This window comes from Gracilinanus agilis, chromosome 3 (assembly GCF_016433145.1).
Source record: "Gracilinanus agilis isolate LMUSP501 chromosome 3, AgileGrace, whole genome shotgun sequence".
Lineage (NCBI taxonomy): Eukaryota > Metazoa > Chordata > Mammalia > Didelphimorphia > Didelphidae > Gracilinanus > Gracilinanus agilis.
In genome coordinates, this window is record NC_058132.1 from 510,964,727 (window position 1) to 510,987,539 (window position 22,813).

The 22,813-nt window shown below is 35.8% G+C and overlaps 1 pseudogene; it reads right to left on the reverse strand.

The window, feature by feature from the left end:
* Window positions 1–13,237: 13,237 nt before the first annotated feature.
* LOC123241785 lies at window positions 13,238–22,070 on the reverse strand (annotated as a pseudogene).
* Window positions 22,071–22,813: the final 743 nt, after the last annotated feature.

Consider the following 22,813-nt stretch of genomic DNA (forward strand, 5'->3'; position numbering starts at 1 on the left):
TTTCTTTCTTTCTTTCTTTCTTTCTTTCTTTCTTTCTTTCTTTCTTTCTTTCTTTCTTTCTCTTATTTCCTCTCTTAGTATTAATTTTAAGACCAAAAAGCCACAAGGCCTAGGCAATCAGAGTTAAGTGACTTGTTCAGAGTCAGGCATCTAGAAATGGTCTGAGGTTGGTTTTGAACACAAATCCTCCTGGCTCCAGCCCTGGCACTCTATTCACTGTGGTATTTAACTGCCTTCCCCTCACCTACTTTCATTATCTTTCAAAGTACAGGTCAGTTCTGATTCAAGGGAGTCCTACCCTGTTCAAAAAGCTACAATATTAATCAAATCATGATTTGTTGAATTAAACTTAGTGTTCTAGCTCAAGGTTGGGGACCGAGTTATATAACACTTTATATTTTAAATAGTTAAAAAATAACTTGTGATCAGCTGTATTTACAATATTGCTAAAAATTCTTCAAAAGGCAGGCTTCTATCAGAAGATACTATATTTCATATATTTTGATAGACTCTATCTTGCAGAGGTTGCTGAGACCAATGCCAAAGACCTGGAATAGGGTCTGAGGCATAGAGAGAGTATCAGCAGCCAGACTGATGAAGGGTTATACCATGACTAATTGTAGGTGTGTGTGCTAATTGTAACCTGACTGCAAAACTAGCCCATGATCACCATGATCTTAATAGTCAGCAGAACTTTAAATGAAAACCATTTTGTCTCCCCACTACCAAAATGTACATAAATGTATTTCAGTGATATTTACATTATAAGTACAATATTTGAAGTGCTAGGGAGTACAGCAAATGGAGCATTGGGCTTAAGATCAGAAAGATTTGAGTTCAAGACAACCTCAGATGCTTATTACCTGTGTGACCAGAGGCAAATCAATTAATCTCTGCTTGCCTCAGTTTCCTTTTCTGTAAAAACATGGATAATAATAGTCGACTACTTCTCAGGGTTCTTATGAGGATAGAAATAAGATATTTGTAAAGTGCTTTGCAAAACAAAGTACTATATACATACTAGTCATTATGATCATATTCTCAAAACTTCATTTTAATATGTAAATAGATATTATCAAATAAATGTTTTTAGCTCATTTTAGCTATAAAAAGCTAACCAGTGCCTGCATCTGTTTAAACACTGGTTTTCTCAATTTATCAGTAACTTTCAGTTTTAAATGATGGGGCTGATGTGATTAAATTGAACATCTTCCTCAAAATTCCCATGACTATCCATGGCTTTAAGCTAAACACGGTATTAGGTAAAGGACAAATATCAGCATTTCTTTTATAGATCAACCAATTATGTTCCAGGCATCTACAATCTATCTCACACATAATAGAGGATGACATATGAAATCATTTCAGCTGCTACCTGCAACTTGGAGTCAAGACAGACGTCACTGTTCAGATTTTGGTTCTTTGCACAAAGATTCATCACTACAATCCTTCTACTTAAAGCACACTTAGCTCCCCTGTACAGAAGGTTCGCATTGAGAAGAAAAATTTTGAAAGATGATGTTGGGGAGTAGAAGTTAGAGAGCTTCACTGAACTCAGGAAATACTTCCTTAAGATGATTTTTGCATCAGATGCTGTCTAAACTGCTATGTGAAATGCCAAGCCATGTGAATAGTTGGAAAAATCCTCATCTTGGAGTCAGGAAATCCTAAGTACAAGTTCCAGCTGCTTTTCTCCCAAGAGTAAGTCATTTAATGTTTCAGAGCCTTACTTCTGTCTTCTATAAAATGGAGATGAACACTTTTGTTCTACTTCCCTCTCTTTATAACCCTACTGTTATAAACTCTAATGTATAAGGTGAGTGAGCTATTATTATAAGGATCTTAGTGCAAACACGATAATTAGAAAACAAAAAAGAATTGAATATCAGAGATGAGTAGGGACAAAACTCATTAAGGTCTTCAACAAGAGACAAAAAATAAATCAAATGACCAAAAAAATCTCAGCTTGTCATGACAACTGTGAGATATTTTAGGCCATTCAATATATTATCCACTTTTACTGGGAAGGGTGTAATAATATACTGAATTTCAACTTCTCTGATGAATGAATGAATGAATGAATGAATGAATGAATGAATGAATGAGGCATTCGTATCTCTTGCAGAGTGGAACAGGATACATTTTTCCCTCAGGCCTCCTGAAAATTTGGGGGTATCTTTTCCCTAATGCTATTGGCTTAAACACCTCTTCTGATATTTTCTCTCTCCTCCTACTAGCTGACAATTATTAATACCAAATACCAATTACTATTTAGCTAATTAATATTGATTAGCTTTTACAAAGGGTATTTATTCATTACAGTTAAAACAGAAGTACAAACATTTCCCTCCCCCTACACTTTGGGGATATAATTTCCCCTATATTGCCACAATCCCTGAGGAAAGTGAGCTAAACATTTTCTCTTTAGCATTGTTCCCACCATGTTCACATAGTTGGATGAGTTTTTGTCTCACCCATCCCTGGGATATATATCAAAGGTTGGTTTTTCCCCATCTCAAGGGACCCATAACTGTACCACTGGACTGCAAACTCTGGAATGGATTTGACTTTAATATCTATCAGAGCTCTTAAAGTTGTAGTCCTTTCTGAAAAAGATGTGTACAAAAATATTTATAGCTGCGCTCTTTGTGGTGGCAAAAAAATTGAAAATGAGGGGATGCCCTTCAATTGGGGAAAGGCTGAACAAATTGTGGTATCTGCTGATGATGGAATATTATTGTGCTCAATGGAATAATGAACTGGATGAATTCCATGTGAACTGGAATGACCTCCAGGAACTGATGCAGAGTAAAAGGAGCAGAACCAGGAGAACATTGTACACAGAGATGGATACACTATGCCATAATTGAATGTAATGGACTTCTCTACTAGTAGCAAGATCCAGGACAATTCTGAGGGACTTATGAGAAGGAACTCTATCTACATCCAGAGAAAGAACTGTGGGAGCAGAAACACAGAAGAAAAACAATTGTGTGGTCATATGGGTCGATGGGGACATGATTAGGGATGTAGACTCTAAGCGATCACCCTAATACAAATATTAATAATATGGAAATAGGTCTTGATCAATGACATATGTAAAACCCAGTGGAATTACTTGTTGGCTCCAGGGGGCACAGGAGGAGGGGAGGGAAAGAACATAAATCATGTAACTATGGGAAAATGTTCTAAATTAATTAAATAAATAAATTTCTGCAGTTAAAAAAAAAGGTTGTAGTCCTTTCCAATCTTCTTTACTTAAAAAGAAAGAATGGGGGCAGCTAGATGGCTAAGTGGTTTGAGAAGCAAGCCCAGAGAAAGGAGGTCCTCAGTTCAAATCTGGTCTCAGACTCTTCCCAGCTTTGTGATCCTAGGCAAGTCATTTAACCTCCATTGACCAGCCATTACTGCTTTCCTGTCTTGGAACTAATAAAAATATTGACTCTAAGATGGAAGATAAGGGTTTACATTTATTTATTTATTTAGCAGGATTAAGTTTATTTTCACATTCATATTAGACATAAAATAGCAGAGTTAACAAAGTTGAGTGAATTTAGATTTTACAGACTTCTATTGACTCTTTTTTCTTTTTTTGGTACTTACAGTATTTGAACAGATTCCATGATCTTATAGGATTAGGAGCTAGAAAGGACCTTAGAAACCTTCTAACCCAATCATCTGATTTTATTCATCACTTTGGATATGCTACCACTATAGGTAAAAACTGAAACCTGTTTGTGTATTCTCATCTTATGTGATTTTTGCCCTAAGAGTTTAAATTTTTGAAAGAAGAAAAGAAAAAAGAAAGAACATATTCTGAGATTCTGAGGAAAAGAATTGAGACGCCTACTCTTAGGCTGCATTTTGACCTTTTGTGGGGAAGGCCCAAGGGCTTACCCTTTATAAAATTGTTTCTTTTATTTTCTCTCACTGGAATGCCACCAGGTAGGAAGAAGTCACACTAAGAGAAGAATGGTATTTTGATTTCTTAGAACCTTTTCAATGTTCTGTACTCCTCAGATTCCATCTATACAGCCAATTAAAAAGGTTCCTCTTCATGATATGCCTAATGGAAAAAAAACCAGTTGCAAAATATCTACACATGTTCAAATTTCACATGGGAATTGCATGAGCTGTACGTGTTTATAAGGGCTGGGCTCATCATCCAATTCCTCATTATGGAAATATGGGGTTTGTAAGAATCAGAAACCGAGAGTGATTAACAAGATTGTGAATTTAGGAAACTGAAATGATAGTGAAACTCTCAACAATAATTAGAAATTTTTGATGAGATATGGGCTTAGGGTATAAAAAAATATTTCAATTTTAGACATTACAAGTTTAAGATTCCTATGGGAAACCAGTTTGGAATGTCTAATATACAATGTATAAGTTTATACAGGATATCAGGAGGGAGATTAATGCTGTATATATAGGTCTGGAATTCATGTGTATAGAGATCATGTATGAACTAAGGGAGCTAATGTGTTCACCAAATGGATATAGAGAGAAAAAAGAAAAAGGAATCCAGAATAAAGTCTTGTGGATCATTCACTTATAGTTAGTAAATGGTTATTATGTGGATGATGACACAAAAGGAAAATATTCAGAAAAGCATGAGTCAGAATTTCAAATGTTATGGAGAGGTAAAGAAGAATGAATATTGAAAAAAGGACATTAGATTTTTTTCTTTTCTATCTATTCATTTATCTGTTTCAGTTAACAAAAATCGATTTTCTTTCTTATCAGGAAAAAAAGCAGAAAAACAGAATCATTGTAATAAATATGAATGGTCAAATAAAACAGATTCCCAGTTGAATATTATTGACAGGGAATTGCCAGTACATTACCTGTCATTCTAGCTATCAGAGAGACTAAGGCTGGCAGTCTTCTTGGGCTGCAATGAGTTCTGAGCTACAATGTCCTCTGCCAGCTGAGTGTTTGTACTAATTCAGCATCAAAACAATAAGCCTCCAGGAGCAAAGGGCTGACAAGTTGCAAAAAGGCCCCAGTTGGAAACTGTACAGGGCAAAGCTCCAATACTTATCAGACTGTGAGCTCACTCCTTAATAGTAAGGACTGTTTTTGTCCTTCTTTTGTATCATTAGCACGGACTTTGATACATAATGGCTCATAATAAATGCTTGTTGACTTAATTTATAAACTTCCAGCCTAGATAAGATGAGGAGACCCAGTCTGTGAATAAACAAACAAAAGCAACATATCCCTGCTTTGGCCAAGACCAAAAAAAATATGTTTCATTGTGTACCCTGAGTTCATCTCTTCTCAGAGTTGTTAGATTTGACAAACAAGAGAGCACTGACAATTTTGTAAAGAGAGGTAATGAAGTTTGAAGCTAGATTGAAAAGTGTTAAGAGAGTGATAAAAAAGGAAATTGAGTCATTGTAAAAAGATGACTTTTTAAAGGAATTTGATCAAAAAAAGGGAGAAGTGATCTAGAATAAAAGTTAATAAGGAATAGTAGGATTTAGCAAAAAAATTTTTAGAGATTTTGAAAACTTGGGCATGTTTACGGGAAGCAAAAAGGAAAGTAGTAGACAGGAGATTGGAGAATAGAGATGGGAGTGATGATAATGGAGAAAAGCTTCCTGATTGATCTCCCTGCCTCCAGTCCTTTTCCTATTATAATCCAAACTGATCTACACATGTGAATATTGGAATTCCTAAAGCATAGGGCTGATATTAAAATGTCAAAAAGAAAACCTCCAATGGTTGCCTAGTGGCTGCTAGGTAAAGTACAGACTCTTCTATTTGGCATTTAAAAACCTTATGCATTCAAGCCTTCACACAGGCTTTCTGTTAAATCGTTTAAATTAATTCCTTCTATTTCCACCTTTGCTTCTTGGGATTAATATCTATACTCAAGGTTCAGCTCAACTGTTATCCAATTGGTTTTACCCATTTCCCCTGCTAAAACTACTTTATTTTTGCTATGTATTTTATATTCTCTAGTTTGTAAACATCCTGTTCCCTACTCCCATCACCCACCCAATAGAATGTCAGGTCCTTGAAGGCAAGACTTCCTCTTTTTTTTTTCCACCATGGGTTGCCAAAGCCTGTACAATGCCTACAATATAGTGATCACTTAAAAATTCCTACTGAATTGAATTTGAAGAAGGGGAAGATGAGCAATGCTTGAATCCATTTCACCTGGGTCCTTACTACTGGTTCTAAGCAGGAATCACCCAAGGTATTTTTAACCAACTGCAATTTATACCTTTGTAGTTAGGTTGTGGTCTTGTTACTTCTCAGGTGAATGGAGGAAATATGATATTCTCTTGGAGAATGACTCTTCTTAGTGTCTAGTTACATACTAAGTCAAAATGGTGTTTAGACATTTTAACATGTGTAAAGTGGCTACTGGATTGCAGAAGCTTGTAGTCATTTTTTCTTTTATCTACCCACTGGACCACTAAGTAAAAATTCATAAACCAATGTGTTAAACACTTTGAGCTTACCAGGAGGAATCTATATTAAAAACCAATAATGGGGATAGTACCTGGGAGACCTTGTCCTTTTGTGAGTCCAGATCTAATAGTGTGTGAGATTGAATATTCTAGCAGTTACTCATTCCTTTTGAGCAACCCTTTTCATGTCTTCTTCTGTAGCTAGGGAAAGAAATGAATTCTTCCTTCTTACTCTTGCCTCCCATTAAATAATATAACAGCTCATAATAGAAAATAGGATGTCAACAGACGATATTACATTTTTAGGAAGGTGTAATATCTCTAGATTTTCAAATCCTTCAAGGACGTGAATAGTACAATAATGATTATCACTGGGAATAAAACATTTGCTTCAGGAGATACTAAAGGTGAGAGTGAAACAATTTTGTATTTATTTTAAACATTATACTGTCATCCATAATTAATAGGATAATACTGCTCAGTAGAGCTTGAAAATACTGTGTACATTTTCAGTTCTATTTCTTGCTCCTTCTATGAGAAATAGACTTACCTTTAAGCTTTTGTTTTATTTTACTTTTTTATAACAAAGATTATTCAAAAGCCAGTATATTTGATTTCTTCCCTAAATATTTTGATTAATTCTATTTTCCAGGAGGTGGTAATAATTAGGTCAATTGTTTAAGCCTGGTGCTAAATAGAATCTTTATAAATAGAGGTCAGTAACTTTGGCTACTACAAGCCCCCTTCTAATTCTTCTTTTTCACATCATAATTGATACTCTCAACACAGCTTGTACTGAAATAAGCTTTCCCAGAGCAGCTAAAAGTCATTTTTATTTCATATGGTATGCAAATCAAACACTTCCATTTTCTAGGCCAATGGCCAAAAAAAGTGGAGGAAATATCCTTTGAGATATCACCAGGAAATATCACTTAAATAAACAAAAAAAGTCAGTGGAATAGCACAGTGTATTAAAGAGATATAGTCATGTGAGTAAATCCATGAACAAGATGTGGTTGAGGATGAATGGAGGGAGAAATGAATGGAAAGAGAATCAGAAGGAATATCATCATGGGATTACTCTATAAATTGCATGCATAGAAGATGGAAATAGATAAGGAATTTGTGAAACAGATCTCAGACATAGCAGTAGAATATAGCAGTGATAGCTAACTTCAAGTACCTGAATATATACACCGCAACTTTAGCTATGCCAATGGGAAGGAGGGAAGAAAAACAAGCAATTAAAATTTTTTTTAATTTTTATTTTTTTTAATATTAATATTTTAATTTAATTAATTTATTAATTAATAAAATTAATTTAATTTTAATATTTATTTCCCATAGTTATATATTTTATGTTCTTTCCCTCTCCCCTAAACCTCCCTAACCTCCTTAGCCGAAACACATACCATTCCACTGGGTTTTACATGTATCATTGATTAAGACCTAATTCCATATTATTGATAGTTGGACTAGAGTTATCATTTAGTGTCTACATCCCCAATAATAACTCCATCAGCCCATGTGTTCAAGCAGTTGTTTTTCTTCTGTGTTTCTCCTCCCACAGTTCTTCCTCTGAATGTGGCTAGTTTTCTTTCTCATAAGTCTCTCAGCCTTGCTCTGGATCCTGGAATTGCAGCTAGTAGAGAAGTCCATTATGTTCCATTGTACCACAGTGTATCAGTCTCTATGTACAATGTTCTCCTGGATTTGCTCCTTTCACTCTGCATCAATTCCTGGAAGTCATTCCAGTTCACATGGAATTCCTCCAGTTCTTTATTCCTTTGAGCACAATAGTATTCCATCACCAACAGATACCACAATTTGTTCAGCCATTCCCCAATCCAAGGACATTCTCTCATTTTACATTTTTTTGCCACCACAAAGAGCACAGCTATACATATTTTTGTAAAAACAAGCATTTTTAAGTCCCTACTATGTGCTAAGCATTGTACTAAATGTTTTACAAATATTATCTCATTTTATCTACATGACAACCCTTTGAAATAGGTGCTAATAATATCTTTATTTTACTGTTGAGGAAACAAGCAAACAGAAGTTAAATGACTTGTGAAGGGTCACCTGACTGGTCCCTGAGGCCAGATTTAAATTCAGGTCTTCTTGACTATAAGCCCCTTCTCTACTGAGCCTTCTAGATGCCTTTGATAAATTATTGAGATGGTTAGGATCATGGAATCATAGATTTAGAGTTGGAATGTATCTCAGATATCATCTAGTCCAATACCTTCTTTTAATTGATGATGAAAATGAGACCCAAGAAGAGTAAAGGACTTGCCCAAAGTGATATAAGTAGTCAGTCTTATAGGTTATATTTAACCCAGGATGAATGAAAATATCATTATTGTTCTGGAATTAAACAATGAGAAGGAACTGGTGAGTGCTTAGGAGGAAGTAGCTATTGTATCTAAATTTCAGGAGAAAGAAGGAAAGGAAAACTTGGAAGAATCTGAAGTGCAACATTGAATCTTGTGGCCTAAAATACTAGTAAGAAAATTAGTTCCAAAGGAAGTGGAAACTTATCAAGAATGAAATTCAGAAGATACAAATGTCAGTGATTCTGATGGAAAAAAGCGGGGATGATCTAAATAGCTCAATATATATTCAAAGGGAACTCAATAGATTGCTTTGATTTTTAAGAGACATGCATAGCGGATGGAAGTAAAGTTTGGGAACTGGATGAAGATGAGGGACATGGACTTGGAAGAAGAGGAACAGGACTGCTAGAGACATCTTAAGGTATCAATGAACAAAGAGATTTTTTAAAAAGCTGTGCTGGAGTCAAGAAGAAGATCAAAAAAAGGAATGTTATTTAACATAGTGCTAGAAATACAAATAGCAATAAAACAAGACAGACATTTATGGAATAAGCTTAGGCAAAGAGAAAATAAAATTCTATTTTTTCAGATGATATAATAATGCTCTTAGAAAACTATAGAGAGCTAATTAAAAATTGAATGAAATAATTGATACCATCAGAAAAGTAAAAAGATAGAAAATAAATTCACATAGATAACCAATAAAACAGTAGGAAGAGAGTCAGACCAAGAAATTTCATTCAGAAGAAATGAATGTTTGGGAAAACTTTTTATGAACTAATGTGAAATTAGCAGATCTAGAGTAATTTATAAAATGATAGCTTGGAGAAAAACAACTTTGAAAGATATCAGAACTCAGCAAAATGATTTACCGTATGTCCAAAAAATGAAGATCTCTCTTCTATCTCTCTTCATTTCTTACAACACAATGGTATTACATTGCATTCATATCCTGAAACTTGTTTGGACATTTCCCAATTGGAGGATAGAACTAAGAGCAATGCATAGGAGCTGCTGAGAGAAAGTTCCACTCAGTGTAAGCAGAGAGTTCTTAACAATTTTTGTCTGAAAGAACAAAGTGCTTCATGGCACCTAGTGGTTTCCCCATCCCTAAACAGCTTCATGTGGCTTAATGAACACTTGCTGGGAATGCTGTAGAAAGGATTCCTGTTCAGGTTCAAAGCTAGACTTGATGACCCTTGAGGTCACTTTCAACTGTAAGAATCTATGAATCATGTGTATAATGGAGTTATCAGTGTATCTTGCCAGCTCCTTAAATCAGGGGATATGGATTTTAATCCTGGGAATGCCAATATTTAGTTAGCTAGTTCAAACTCTCAATAATATAACAGGTTTAAAGGTAGCCAATATATCTGATTTCTCCTTTCTTTGTTCTGTATTGCACATTATTGGAGGTTCTTCTTCTAATTATGCTATTCAGTTCATTTTCAGTTCAGCGTATCTAATACCTACTATGTGCTAGTCTGCATAGTATAGTGAATAGAAATATGGTATAGTACTAGACACTGGATACAAAAATGAAATAATACCTAACTACAAATAGCTAATTACCTCAAAATCCTGAGGTCCCTCAAGATTGCCTAGCATATCAAACAGAAAGGCAGCAAGGTTTCCAAGATCTATAATCTTGTCCCATTTGGCATAACATTTTTAAAACTTTTTTTTTCAACTATATGTAGAAACAATTTTTTACAATTGTTCTGACATTTTGTGATTCAGATTCTCTCCTTCTCCCTTCCCCTCCCTGAGGAATGTAAATAGTCTGATATAGGTTACAACAGTACTTTCATGCAAAACATATTTCCATATTCTTCACACTATGACAGAAGACACATATCACGAATATAATAAAAAAACTCATGAAGGAAATAAACTGAAAGATGACATGCTCTGATCTGCAATTAGATTCCAACAGTTCCTTCTTTGGCTATGGATAGCATTTTTTACTATGAGTCTTTTTTATCTTGGAACCTTGTTTTGCTGATAGTAGGTTAGTACAGTGATAAAGAATCTTTCAAGGACTGTAAATCATGTCTTGCCTTCCCCCCAGAGACCATGGGCTGTGCCCCATCCTCTCCCCAGAAAGCCTGTGCTTTGAGTCCCCCCCCCACCCCTCCACTTTACCCTAGACAGGGGAAGAAGTGAGAACATTCATGGAGAATGGGAGGGGAGTGTCCTAAGCTCTGCACTTCCCTCCCAGCTCTGCCATACATGAAGCACTCCTTTTGGGCTGATGGGCAGAGGGGTGAAAGAAGTAAAAAAAATGTCTTCAGCATAGTGCAGAAGGGGAGAGGAGCAGCTCCCCTGAGTCCCTCTGCCTTTCTAGTAATGAGCTCTGAGGGGTGAGGGCTCCTGTGACCACAAAGAGGGCTTTGTATGCCCTTTTTTGTATGTATGCCAAAGGTTCACCATCATGGGTTTAGTCCTTTCCAGTTGATCATCATATAATATTTGTTATTGTACTCCTGGTTCATTGTCCTTCCCTTTACATCAGTTCATATAAGTTTTTTCCAGATTTTTCTCAACTTATCTTGTTTGTCATTTCTTCCTGTGCAATAGTATACCATTACAACCTTACACCCACAACTTGTTCAGTCATTCCCCAATTCATGGACCCTTCACCCCCACCAGTTTCTAATTCTTTGCCACTAAGTGCTTCTTAAATATTTTTGTAGTAGAAAGTCTTTCCCCTATCTCTGACATCTTTGTGATATATACCCAGTAGTAGTATTTCTGGGTCAAAGAGTATATATAGTTTTATGGCCCTTTAGATGTAGTTCCATATTGTTCTCCATAGTGATTGTATCAGTTCACAGTTCCACCAAAAGTGCATTAATATCCCAATTTTCCCACATCCCCTTCAACATTAATCATTTTCCTTTTTAGTCATATTAGCCAATCTAATAAGTATGAGATGGTATCTCAGAATTGTTTTAATTTGCCTTTCTCTTAATTATTTGGAGTGGTCTTTTTCATAAGATTATAGTTTTAATTTTTTCATTTGAGAACTGACTGTTCATATCCTTTGACCATTTATCAATAGGGAAATTCCTTGTTATTCTCATAAATTTGACTCAGTTCTACATATATTTGAAAAATAAGGCCTTTAACAGAAATATTTGCTATAATTTTTTTCCCAATTTGTTGTTTCCCTTCTAATCTTGGTTGCATGGTCTTATTTGTACAACACCTTTTTAATTTAATCAAAATTATCCATTCATTATTTGTAATATTCTCTATGTTTTGTTTGGTTATAAATTCTTCTCTTATCCATTAGTCTGATAGGTAAAGTTTACTGTGTTCCCCTAATTTGTTTTTGGATCACTCTTTATTTCTAGATCAAGTATCTATTTTGACTTTATCATGGTGTACTATGTGAAATGTTGGTACAAGTCTAGTTTCTGCCATATTGTTTTCCAGTTTTCCTAATGGTTTTTGTTAAATAGTGAATTTTTCCCCAAAAAGCTTGCATCTTTGGGCTTATGAAGCGCTAGGTTACTATAGTCACTAATTACTGTATGTTGATTATGTAACTTATCCCACTAATCCACTACTCTATTTCTTAGCCAGTACCAGATTGTTTTAATGCTTACCACTTGTAGTCGAATTTGAGATCTGGAGTGACTAAGCCTCTTTCCTTTATATATTTTCATTAATTCCTTTAAATTAATTTAATCAAATCCCATTAATTCAAAACCCCACCTTGACCATTTGTACTTCCAGATGAATATTGTTATCATTTTTTCTAGTTCTAGGAAATAATTTTTGGATGGTTTGATTGAGACGACAATGAATAGGTAAATTAATTTAGATATGATTAGTGTTTTTATTTCACGGACTCTGCCTATCCATTAGCACTGAATATTTTTCCAGTTATTTAGGCTTAACTTTATTTGTGGGAAAAGTGTTTTGTAATTGTGTTTATATAGTTGCAGGATTTGTTTTGGTGAGTATACTTCTGAGTATTTAATATTATCTATAGTTATTTTAAATGGAATTTATATTTCTATCTTTTTTGTAGGAAAAAATGTTTTTATATGGGGCATAACATTATAAAATCAGGACAACTCACAGACAGAAAAGTTAACTTCCACATCTATCACGTGTCTGCAAAAAGTTTATATGCATCATCTGTCCAGTCAAAACCAACATACTCTCTCCCTTGAAATGTCATCAAGGTTTCTCCAAGATTACCTCCTGGGGGACGGCATATTTGTCTTAGAATGTCCTCAGAAAGCTCTGTCTGTGATCAGATGACAGGTTAAAACTCCTAGAGTCCATTCAAATGACAGAGGGAAAGAAAATGGGTAGAAGCTATTCAAACTTTGTTTTCTTTTCTTGTGGTTTGTTGTGTCCTCCAACTCAGCCTCCTCAGAAACCACCTGGACCTCCAAAGTTTCCTCACTGACCTCTTCTTCCCAAGGTCCATCAGCCTCCTCTGCCACCTTCTCAGCCCCTAAAGCCTCCAAATACACTGGACACGGCCCGGTCCAGAGTGACTTTGTTTCCGTCAATCTCTCTTCCTCTTCTGAATTGAAGTCCACAAAAACTCAACCCTTTTAATGACCCCTTCTCCCTGTCTATGACTATTCTGGCCTCCACCAAGCTGTGAAAAGAATATTTCAATGTTTCTTCTTTTGTGTCTTTAGATAGATCTTTGATGAAGTCCTTTGTAGGACTGGTTCCTTAGAATTGCATTTACTGCTTTCTGTCCCTTCAGCTTCAACTGGATGGCTCAGTCTTCAATTTTTATGATGTTACAACCATTTAAAGCTTCTTTCAAATTCTCCACTGAGGCAAATTCAATGAATGTGTGCCCCATGGGTTGGCATTGGTTGTTCTGGGGCAGGCTGATGGGCATAGCCTTTTCAAACACTCCCTGCAGGTTCCTCTGTGGTGCTGTAGGCAAGGTTGTTCAGCACCGACTTCTTGGAGTCTGATGGCTTGCAGTTGTTCCTGATCCAAGAATTATTCTTCCCTTGAGGGTTCTCTTGTCCTTGGCTTTTCTCCCTCATGCAGGCCAGAATAAGTGCCAACCATCAATCTCAGTTCCCTGCTTCTTTTCCAAGGTCTTGCCCACATCTGCTTCTGTCTTGAATTCAACATAAGCAATTCCTTTGGGTATTCCATCCTTGGTGCAGTCTAATCTGACCTCAAAAGTGTCTTTAAACACTTTCCAGAGCTCCTCCTGAGTTACTTTATAGGGCAGGTGATTGATGGAGTATCCTTGTGTCTTGATCTTGTTTTCTTTTGCTTTTTCCAGCCTCATTTCAGAGCTATGCACTTTGGTGCCACTGAATTCTGGTGCTTTTTCCATCTTCAAAGGATCTGAATTCTATTTAGCCAAAGCCAATCTTCCTATGGTACCAGTGCAGCCGTCCACAAACATAAGGTTCCCCCCACCCCACCCCAAAGAAGTCCTTGATGTCAGGTTTTAACTGGGAAGCAGTTTTGTTGAAGTTCAGGTTACCAGTAAAAAGACTGAAATTTGTAGATGCTTCAGCTTCCAATTTCTGTTTTTTTGGCTTAGAGGGCTTTTTGTTTGCCCATTTCCTTTCCCCTGTTTCCTGGAACTTCTTTGACAGGCACTTCCTCCTCTTCCTCTTCTTCCTCCTCCTCAACTTCTTCCTCCTTATCATTGTCTTCCTCTTCTTCTTCTTCCTTTTCTTCCTTGGATTATTTGGTTTTCCCACCTTTCCCAGGGGCTGCCTTTCCTTTGGCAGGGGTGGTATACCTGGTTTCTTCTTCAGTCATCCTCATTTTCTTCCCCCTCATCACTAACATCTTCCTCCTCCTCCTCCTCCTCTTCCTTTGAGTTTTGTTTGGATGGAGCAGCTTCCACTTTGGTGGCTTTGAGTGACTCAAATTCTTCATCCTCCTCATTTTCACTGTCTTCTTCAGATTTACTGTCCTCTTTCTTGCCATTCTTTCCATTTTCCACCCTTTGGCTGGGGGTGAGGCTGTTTTAAATGGGGTGGCTGCTGCTTTAGTTCCCTTCTTGCCTGGTACGATGACAGTTTGGCCTGGGATTGCCCCTTTCTCAGCTGGAGTCACAGCAGCCTTCTGACCAGGAGTCAGGACTTCTTTCTCTGCAGGTATGATAACATAATAGTTTTTGGGTTGTTTTAGCTGTAGCCTTCTTGTTCTTCTGAGGAACCACAGCTTCTCCTCCACTGATTTCCTCTTAGTCTTCTAAACTGTCCTTATCCCCACTGTCTTCTGTCTCCTTTGGGAAAAGGAGCATTTTCTTTGGTTCACCTTGACTTTTAGCAGATTTCCTGAGCTTTACAGCTTGGGAGCAGAGAGGGTGGGATAAGGGTCCTTCAACAGGCAGAGGGTTGGGGAGAGCCAGGAGGAGACAGTCTGTGAGAAGCCATTGCTGGCTGAGATGGAGACTCACTTCTTTTCTAGCTCTGCTCTGATTGCTGAACTTTGTTGTGGTAGATAAAAATGCTAGTGATTGATGTGGGTTTGTTTTGCATCTTGCAGCTTTGCTGAAGTTAATTATTTCTATTAGTTTCCTGACTTGAGTCTCTGGGGTTCTTTATGTTTACCATCATGTCATCTACAAAGAATGATAGTTTTGTTTCTTCATTGTGTGTACTAATTACTTCAGTTTCTTTTTCTGCTCTTACTGTTATAGCTAGTGTTTCTAATACTACATTAAATAGTAGTGGTGATAATAGACATCCTTGCTTCACCCCTGATATTTTGAGAAGGGTCCTAGTTTATCCCCATTACAAAGCTTGCTGACAGTTTTAGATAAATGCTATTTATCACTTTAAATAAATCTTTTTTTATTCCAATATTTTCTCATGCATTTTTAAAATAAGAAATGGGTGTTTACTGGGTTTGTACCCTCAAAGAGATAATAAGGAAAAAGACTCGTACAAAAATATTCATAGCTGCACTCTTTGTGATGGCAAAAAAAACTGAAAAATGAAGCAGTGTCCATCAATTGGGAAATGGCTGAATAAATTTGGTATACGTTGGTGATGGAATATTATTGTGCTGAAAGGAATAAAGAAATGGAGAAAGTCCATGTGAACTGAAATGACCTCTAGGAATTGATGCAGAGCAAAAGGAGCAGAACAAGAAGGAAGGTTGTACACAGAGACTGATACACTATGGCACAATTGAATATAATAGACTTTTCTACCAGCAGCAATGTAATGACCCGGGATGATCCAGAGGAACTTGTGAGAAAGAACTGTGGAACCAGAAATGCATTAGAAAAACATATGCTTGTGATAGGGATGAGATTAGGTTTTGATGTTAAAGGATCACTCTACTGCAAATACAAATAACATAGAAATATGTTTTGAACAATTATACCTGTATAACCCAGTGGAACTGCTTGTTGGCTTTGGGAGTGGGGAGCACAGATTAGGGGGAAGGGGATTATGAATCATTTAACCATGGAAAAATATTCTAAATAAAAATTTAAAAAATAAGAAATGGGTGTTAAATTTTGTCAAAGTTTTTTTTCTGCATCTATTGATAACTATATGGTTTCTGTTGGTTTTGTTATGATATAGTCAATTATGCTGATAGTTTTCCTAATATTGAGCCACCTCTGCATTCTTGGTACAAAAAACTACTTGGCAATGGTGTATGATTCTTAAGATATGATGCTATAATTTCCTTGCTAATATTTTATTTAAAATTGTTGTACCAATATTCATTAGGGAGATTTGTCTGTCTATAGTTTACAGTCTTGTTTTTTAGCTCTTATTCAATTTCTTTTTCTATGATGGGGATGTTTAACTTTTCTGTTTCCTCTTTTGTTTATTTGGGCAGTTTATATTTTTATAAATATTCATCTGTTTCACATAGAATATCATATTTCTTGGCATATGGGTGGATATATTAACTCCCAATAATTGCTTTAATTTCTTTTTCAATTGTTTCTGATTTCACCTTTTTCATTTTTGATAATGGTAATTTGTTTTTTTAAATCAAATTAACCAATGGTTCTTCTATTTTATTATTTTTTCATAAAACCAGGTCTTTGTCTTATTTCAATGGTCTTTCAATTTTATTAATCTTCCCTTTGATTTTTTAGGATTTCCAATATGGTGTTTAGTTGGAGATTTTCAATTTGTTCTTTCTCTAGTTTTTTAGTTGCATGCCCAATTCACTGATCTGGTCTTTCTCTTTTTTAATAATATAAGCATTTAAAGATATAAATTTGCTATCTCCTTGTCATTCTCTGTAATGAAATTATTGTTTTCATGATTTGTTCTTTGCTCTATTCATTTTTAGGATAAGGTTGTTTTAATTTCCATTTAATTTTTAGCCTTTCTGATACTTTTTTCCAAATGTTATTTTATTGAATTATGGTATGAAAACGATACATTTAATACCTTTTTTTTCTACAGTTGGTTGTGAGGTTTTCATGCCCTTTTACATTCATGCCAATTTTAATGAAGGTGTCATGTACTAATGAGAAAAAGATATATTCCTTTCTATGTCCATTCAGTTTTCTCCAGAGATCTATCATATCAAACTCTTCTAAAGTTCTCTTTACTGTTTTACTGTTTATTTTCGTTTTATTTTACAGTTATGATTAGTAATTGTGTTTTTCTCTATCTTGTTTTTCTCCCATTTACTCTTCTCTTTCTCTTCTTTGAACTTTTCCCTGTTCACAAATATTTTACTTCTGACTACTACCTCCTTCATTTCACCCTCTTTTTTTGTCCATCCCCCACCCTTCTCTTATAACGCTTTTCCTCCTACTTCCTTATGAGGTAAGGTAGATCTCCCACTTTGAGCTAATTCCAATGAGAGTAAAGTTCAAGCATTGCCTACCATACCCACATATTCTCTCCATTGTATTGACTCTTACATGCCTCTTCATATGAGATAATTTATTATATTCTATCTCTACTTTTTTCCTTCTCCTCTTGTGTTTCATTTCCCCATACTTTCATTTTTTTTATATCAACCTGTCCTGTTCTGCTTACTCCCTTCCTTCTTTCTATGTGTGTTCTTTCTTTCTGTCCTAATAGTGGTATGGTTCTTAAATGTCTTAAGTACTTTAGGTATCTTGAATATTTTAAGTACTTTAAGTATTTTAAGTTACATAGATAAATGTCTTAATTATCTCCTTCCCAGGTATGAGTGTACTCAATTCAGCCTTATTGAAAGTTTTAACTTTTCTATTTACTTTTTAAGCCTCTCTTATCAATTGATCTTGCAAATCAAATTTTATTTTCAACTCTGTTTTGTCCGTCTTGTTGGGAATACCTGGAAGTCCTCTATTTCATTAAACATCATTTTTTTTCTCCTGGAGGATTATACTCAGCTTTGCTGGGTATATATGATTCTTGGTTGTAGGCCTAGATCCTTTGCCTTTCAGAATATCATATTCTTTGATTTCTGTTTATTTAATGGAGAAACTGGTGATTTCTGTCAGGCCCTTTTTTTGATCATAGCTTTCACGTGTTCTGATGATTCCTAGATTGTCTCTCCTGGATCTATTTCAAGGTCAGTTGTTTTTACAGTGAGGTATTTCAGATTTTCTTTTATTTTTTCATTCTTTTGATTTTTGTCTTATTGTTTCTTGATGTTGTATAGAGTCATTACCTTCCATTTGCTCATTCTAATTTTTAGGGAGTTATTTTCTTCCTTGAGCATTTGTGTTTCCTTTTCTGCTTGGCCCATTCTAATCTTTAGGGAGTTGTTTTCTTTAGTATTTTTTGGAGGGGCCAAGTTGTTGAATCTTTCTATGATTTCTTTTATTATCTAATTTCTTAACTTCTTTTCAAGTTCTCATAAGAGCTCTTTCAGAACCTGACATTTTTCTCACTTTCCTTTCTGACTTTACATGTTTCCTTTTTTCCATTGTCACCTTTTGAGTTTATATTTTGATCTTCCTTGTCTCTAACATAATTTTCTAAGGTTAGGTTTTTTTTTCTTTGCCTTTTGCTCATTTTTTCCAGCTATTATTTTCCATCCACTATTACTTTATCTATGTGTTGAGTTTCTGTTCTTCTCCTGGGGTAGAATGATTGCTGTTCTAGGCTTGTAGTATAGTTTTCTCTGATCTCTGGTATAGGACCATCTCTCTTTAGATCTATGGGTTTATTGCCTCAGGGCTCATGGACTGATCTCCTCTTTGGCACCTGGTAGAGTTGCTCCCTCCTCTGCCCTTTTATTATCTCAGGCCATATAGAAACAGGTAAAGCAGACTTTGGGTTTCCCCCATAGTATCATTTTGATGCCTTAGGCCATATGGTAGTGCATAGGGCTGCTTCATCCTCTCATATTTCATTGCCCCAGGCTGCTTGGCAACCCATTTGGCTTCTCCCCAACTCTGCCATTCCTTTACCTCAAACCACCATGGGGCTGGTGTTGTTCTCCTAATGTTCTTTTGTTGCCTAAAGCCACGTGGAAGTGCTTTGAGGTGGTCTACATTCTGCTGGTTCTTCCTGATGCCACACTTGCTGGCCTATTCTCCCTTCTTAACCTAGTGAGGGATGTTCCTCTGCTTTCTTTTTTTTTTTTTTTTTGAAGTATTTTATTTTCTATTTTTGTATATTTGGAGAGGTTGGGCAAGCTAAGCACCCCTTACTATGCCATCTTAACTACCAGCATACAACTGCCACATAACTGTTTGACCAGAGTTGTCATAACAGTAAAACTTCATGCAATAGAAAAGCTAACTACAGTGAGTTTCTAGTGGCCAACTTTTCCTCTCTTGTTATATCTTTGTAGTTTTCCTTTTGGGTCAGTACTTTGCTTTCTGGCCAAGGGAAGACATTACAATTCCTTTTTATCCAGGTAGAGGAGATTTTTTTTAAATATCTCTGTTTATCTATTAGTTTCTGGAGGGATGGAAGCATTCAGAAGCAATTCCCAAGCTATGGGTAACTTATTAGGCGTTAATTGCTAGTAATAATACTTTTCTCATAAACTCATGCTCCTGTGGCTTCCTATTACCTCCAGGATCAAATGTAAAACCCTTTGCAATTTGACCTCTTATAACATTGGTTTTTTTTTAATATATCTTCCACTCTTTCCATATTCTCCAATCCAGCTTCCTTGTTGTTTGCTCCTCATACATGATACTCCATCACCCAAATCTGATCATTTTTACTACCTGTCCACCATGCCTGGAATGCTTCACTTATCTCCTCCTCTTGGCTTCCTTGACTTCTTTTATGTGTAATCTAACGTCGTACTTTCATCAAGAAATCTTTCTCAAGTCTCCTTAATTCTTAGTGCCTCAACTTTGAAATTGTTTGTATTTTATCATATTTGTATACATATATATTTTAGTTATGCTGGGATTTTTTTTTGCATGTTGTCTCTTCCATTAGATTGTAAGATACTTGAGAACAGACTGTTTTATTTGTTGGCTTTTTTTTTGGTATCCTCAGCACTTAGCATAATGTATGACACTTAGTAGACATTTAAAAAAAAGTGAATTGATAAACATAATAATCTTGTGGTATGGTCTATGCAAGTGCTACTATCCAATTTCATATGTAAAGGAATTAAGGTTTAGAAAAATTAATTGTTTTGCAAATAGTTCTTTTTCATCAGAAATGGAACTACAACCCAAATCTTTCAGTGGGTCCAAGTCCAATAAACCATCCATTATGCAATGCCAGCCTCTTAAATCATCACTCAAATCCTGCCACTCACTCCCTTCCCTGTCACCTATACATGCTATGATTATTTCCACCTCAATATCCATGCATTATGCTATAACTTTGGGGATAGTTTCCCACTGTTGTGGGGGGGCTTGAAGTGAACTCCCTAGGGTTTGGGATGAGTACCCTTTGCAAGAATGCAAGACTCCATAACTTAGCTTAGAAATAAAAAGAGAAATTTATAAAGTCATGTTGAAGTGGTTGGGAGTACAATGTGCAGGGATTGACAGCACCTCCTCAAAGGGATGAATTCTGGGGTTTTTATATTTTATTTATAGCAAATGCTCTGTGACTAAAGGAGGGTATGAATTCAGGGAAAAGTGGGTGGTGAGTCACTTGAGGCCAGAGCAGTGTCTTACCTCCTGAAGACATAGGATTTGGCTGGGCATAGTTTAGGACCCTAGATTACATAGTATTGGGTCATAACCAGAATTTGTATATCTATGTCCCTCCCCAAACCTAGGGGAGAATCCAAGGGAGAATAATCCTCTCAAGAGTCTTTCTTATCATTAAGTGTTTGAAGTCGAGGCCCACCCTTTCCTTAGCTTTAACAAGAACACTAGGAAGCAAAGAAGGAATTTCCTTGCTTACAGACTTGAAGCATTTCTATAATTTGGGAGTACAAGGTCTCATGCCACCAGCACTACTCTGATTTTCAAAATCTTACCAACTTTTCAAATTCCAACTAAAATTCCCATGTTATGGTGAAATGGCACTGCACAAGAAGGCTAGAAAATTGTTTTGTAGTTCTACTTTCCAAACTAACTACAAGAGTGATTTATAATTAACCACACCTTCTCTTATTTTTAGTTTTGTCATCAATAAAACAGGACATTGATCTTCAAGTTCCCATAAAAATCTAAAATTCTTAGCCTAAATGTTACCTTCTTTGTGACATTTTCAATGGTCCTTTCATCCTTTCCTTCTTTGACTGGTGCCTTACACATAGTAGGTGATTAAGAAATGCTTATTCAATTGATTTTGATATTTTTGATTCATATTATATGAGTCAAGATTTAATTACACGCTTTTCTGTAATGTTCACTAATGGTTTCCTCCCACATAAATTATGAGCTCCTGAAGGACAGAAACCAAAATATTCCCCATCGTACCTAGAATTGGTGCCAAACATGATAGGTGCTGCAGAAAAATACCTGCTGAGAGCACAGACTATTCATAACACATCTTTCAATAACTCAGAACACTTAGCAAAATGCTTTGCAATGTAAGTAAATGTTTGTGGGTTCTTTAAAAAACTACAGGAGAGGCAAAAGATGATACATAAAAGCTAACCTTCAAAATTGAAAACTTTCATGTACTGGTTAACTGGGTTGGAGGATGTAGGAGAAAATACATAGAAAGTGGAAAATGGGATAACAAGCAAAAAAATTATGCTAACTGAAAATTAGATCCTAGTAAAGCAAAACATGGGTTAAAAAAATTTGTTCAATGTCTGCATATCCTTAAAAATAGGCTGGTATATTTGATTACCTGAATGATTCCAGGGGCATCAGTGCTAAGGCACTTAGTAAAGCTTCATCTCCAGGGCTTTTCCCAAAGATCCTTCTGTGAATACGATATTCCCTGAGGCTGCCCAAGCCAAAGCCCAGCCTGGCCTGCATCCCTTATTTTGCCTTATTAACCTCTCTAATCACTCCCCTCTGCCTGTGGCAAGATGAACATTATATATTAAGATGCAAATCAGCCTATTCTGAATAATAACGGGCATTTTGCTGATAGCTATATTTTTGGATGGGTCAAAATAAAAAAAAAAGATCTACAAGTCAGTACTCTGCCAGCTGCTCTTCCAGCAGACTTATTGAACACATCACAACAAATCTTTGTATTTTAGAGCCTTGCTCTGGGGAAATCAGGACTTCTCCATCCTTCTCTCCTTTAAACCTCATGACTTTATTTATTTGTTTGTTTGTTTACTTGCTCATATATTTATTGTTGTTTACTCATTCATTAATTTGTTCATTTATTTAAGTTGTTAGGAGATAAGCAGAAGACTATATGCAGTATGATGTGATAGATATATTTCTGAACATGGGATTAGGAAAAACTAGGCTCAAAACTGTCCCTCACACTTTCTTACTTTGTGACACTGGGCAAGTCATTTAATCTCTATGGAAATCAGAGTTTGTTACTCAAGGCTCTACAGGACTTATCTAATGAGTCTTAGGGAGTGAAGTGGAGCAAGTGAGGAATTCCCATAGATATTAAATCACAGCTTCATTGTATTTCTGTAAGAAATCAATACTATTCCATTTTGACAAAGAGGGAAGCTGAGGAAGAATCTAACAAAATAATGTTTTTGATAAATATATTTCAAAATTCTGTGTTTTCTCTCCAAGTTCCTTGG